Genomic DNA, 3,225 nt, shown 5'->3' on the forward strand with positions numbered 1-3,225 from the left:
GCGTTTAAGATTGATTTTAAAGCCCTTCATGGGCTCAACCCGAATTAGATTTCCAAACTTTTAGTATCGTTTTAACCACACATCAACCTCTGAGATCATCGAGTAGAAACCTGTTGTCTGTTCCAGGGGCCCAGCTGAAAACTAAAAGGGACTCTTCTTGAAACATACTTTTATCTGCGAGCCTTCCCTGACTTAAATTGAGTTTTTATTTCCTTTTAAACTGTCTTTATTTATTCCAGTAAGATCCCTGGTTCACATCTCATCCTGAGCCTGGAATCTTTCTTTGTGGACTGTGTAAATGTCGGATAAATTGTATGATTATCCTCCTGCACAGTATTGTTTATGTATTAAGAATACATTGTAGTCCTGCAGTGCCACCTTGTGGTCTGGTCCGCTTTTATTTAGTTAAGGGCGCGTTTCTTCTTCTTCTGCGGTTTTTGTGACGCCGAACTTCCTGTTTCTTTGTCTAAACAACGTTGTGCTCACGCGTCGTCGGAGAAACGCTCTGAACAGTGACGTGTGTGTGTGTGTGTGTGTGTGTGTGTGTGTGTGTGTGTGTGTGTGTGTGTGTGTGTGTGTGTGTGTGTGTGTGTGTGTGTGTGTGTGTGTGTGTGTGTGTGTGTGTGTGTGTGTGTGTGTGTGTGTGTGTGTGTGTGTGTGTGTATATCGAGCTGGAGAGCATGCTAGCTGATGGCTAACACTTAAATTAGCGCCCTTGGAACGGCGGAATGAGGTATGAAAATGTTAAATATGCATTATTATCACATGAGTTGGGTTTATTTGTACTGAATGTAAACATGATTTATATGTGAATTGTTTGTGATACTACAGTGAGGCATTTTGTATTCTGTTTAATTCTGTAGTTTTCACGGTGCTTATAGTACACGGTGCTTGTCGAGAGTGAGAATAAATCAACACCCGTTTGAAACTCTGCGTCTTGCTGAGTGAATCCAAGGGGCCGCTACAGTGAAAACTCAACCCTACACCAGTCCTGCCATCCCTGGTGAGAAGTCCAACTGCCAAACTGGTACCAGCCGTTTTACTTCGCTTGCATTCAACTCCTGCATCAAGGCAAGATTTAAAATGGACGGCATGCTTAAGGTACAACTACAGGCAAAAGAGACTCTGGATAGCAAGAAGCAAAGAAGCTGAAAAGGGACTATTTACTCACGCCAGCTTACAGCATAACTGAAGTGCCTTATATAATAACATGGTATTGTGAGGTCAAAATACTTGAGCTAATTCCCAGTTCCTAACAGTTCTGAAATTGGTGAATATTTCAAGGTACATGTGTTTGTGGAATAATAATAATTGATAACGTGTATTTTGTAAAAGGTCTGAAGGGTGAAGTGCTTTAGCTGTTAATACTTGCAGCGCTTATTTCTGACATTTTGTTGTTACTGTTTAAGCTAAAAATCCTTTTGAATGTCCATAATCTGTTAATGCTTGACATAAATATTGCTCTGTGGTAAAAGATAACTACAGCTTACAAGTGTAAATTCAGGCATAGGACAATCAAAGGCTACACTCGACTTAAAGCAGCTGAACAAACAAACAAGATGTCACTCCTGTCAGAGAGGACGGACAATCTTACAGACACTCATCTCAGATCCAGCTCACATGAACGAAAGTTAACAGAGAGAGGCCAAGAGATGCATGACCAAGATACTAAGAAACGTAAGAAGACGTTCAACAAGACCTATGACTCTTGGAAACTGGTAGCAAGGGAGACTAGGACAAAACTAAAAACCCTCTGCTCATCAGAAGACCTCAATAAATTACAGCAACATATTCAAGCAAAGCATGATGATGTAAGCCAGCAGTATGAACCTATCCTACGCAACAGTAACACCACGCTAGAGGTCGTCAACAAAATGGACGCCTGTTACGTTAGAAAAAGAAATTTGTGACCTCATTAGTAACCGTCTAGAGACTATTAATCAAGATTATAATGACCAACTTGAGAAAGAAAGAGTAAGAGAAAGATTAAGCAAAAAGGAATATGGGTCTGTCTTTGGCCACACCATAACTGAAACCGTAGGCTCATTAGAGTCATCTGAGAGCTCAAGCAACCATTCCAGCTCAGCCAGTTCCCTCAGCAATAGAGTAGATGCACAAGCAGAGCTTGCTGCTAAGCTGGAACAAGCAAAAGCCATGAAAGAAATTCAAGCACAGCAAGCACATCTTCACAAGTTAGAGAGTGAATGGAAACTTAGAGGCAAAAATGTTGTCAGAAATGAAACAAAAAGAAGTGGAATTGCAACAACAGTTGGAACAAGAGAACAAAATTGCAGCAGTTACAAGCAGCAACAGATGTAGCTATAGCAGCAGCTCGTGCAAGAGCATATAACGATTTTGAAGGTTTTGAGAACCACGATGAAGAGATTAATGACCAAACTAACTCTGCTTGCTACAGAATTGAAACCAAACCTCGATTGAATCCAGATGCTGCATCATTTCAACCTTGTCAAACAGCTCCTCCTGCAGTGACAGTGACCCAGGAATCTGTCAGTCTAGCTCAAGCAGTCGCTAGTTCATTAAGCTTGAACCGCTTGCCTGTCCCTGAACCAACCGTGTTCAGTGGTGACCCTTTAAGGTTTACTGACTGGAGGATGTCATTCGTAGCTCTTATTGACAGGAAACCCCTCCCACCAAGTGAGAAGATGTTTTATCTCAAAAAATATCTTGCTGGAGAGGCACGTAAAGCTGTAGAAAGTTTCTTTTATCAAGATTCAGTGACTGCATACAATGGAGCGTGGAACGTCTTACAGGACAGATATGGGAACCCGTTCATCATACAAAAGGCTTTCCGAGATAAGCTCATGAGATGGCCAAAGATCAACACAAACGATCCACTAGCACTACGGGAGTTCGCTGACTTCCTCCAAGGCTGCACTGAAGCGATCCAGCATGTCAAAGGACTAGCTATCCTTAACAATTGTGAGAAAAACCACAATTTGCTCAAAAAACTACCAGACTGGATCGTGCGCAAGTGGAGTCGAATTACGGGGTAAAATCAAACCCGCCAATGTGGCAGTCTGGTTGACATCATGCTCATGCCTTAAGCTCACAAATATTGTCAAATACATATTTCTAAAGCACGATAAATGGCAGATATGATTGAGACATGATAAAACGCTTTCTGGTGGAGCAACATAATACATGCCAGTCATCAAATTAAAAGCTTGGACACGAGACGAAGGTGTTTGCGCTCTCTCTGTGCAG

General features: G+C 41.7%; 1 long non-coding RNA gene across 1 annotated transcript; it reads left to right on the forward strand.

Annotated features, from left to right (window-relative positions):
• The first annotated feature begins 480 nt into the window (after window positions 1-480).
• Window positions 481-1,334, forward strand: LOC129349857 (uncharacterized). Its single transcript, XR_008603027.1, has 2 exons — window positions 481-733; window positions 864-1,334. It is a non-coding gene; the product is annotated as an uncharacterized LOC129349857 (long non-coding RNA).
• The last annotated feature ends 1,891 nt before the right edge of the window (window positions 1,335-3,225 follow it).

Source organism: Amphiprion ocellaris, chromosome 10 (genome assembly GCF_022539595.1).
Source record: "Amphiprion ocellaris isolate individual 3 ecotype Okinawa chromosome 10, ASM2253959v1, whole genome shotgun sequence".
In the NCBI taxonomy this organism is placed as follows: domain Eukaryota; kingdom Metazoa; phylum Chordata; class Actinopteri; family Pomacentridae; genus Amphiprion; species Amphiprion ocellaris.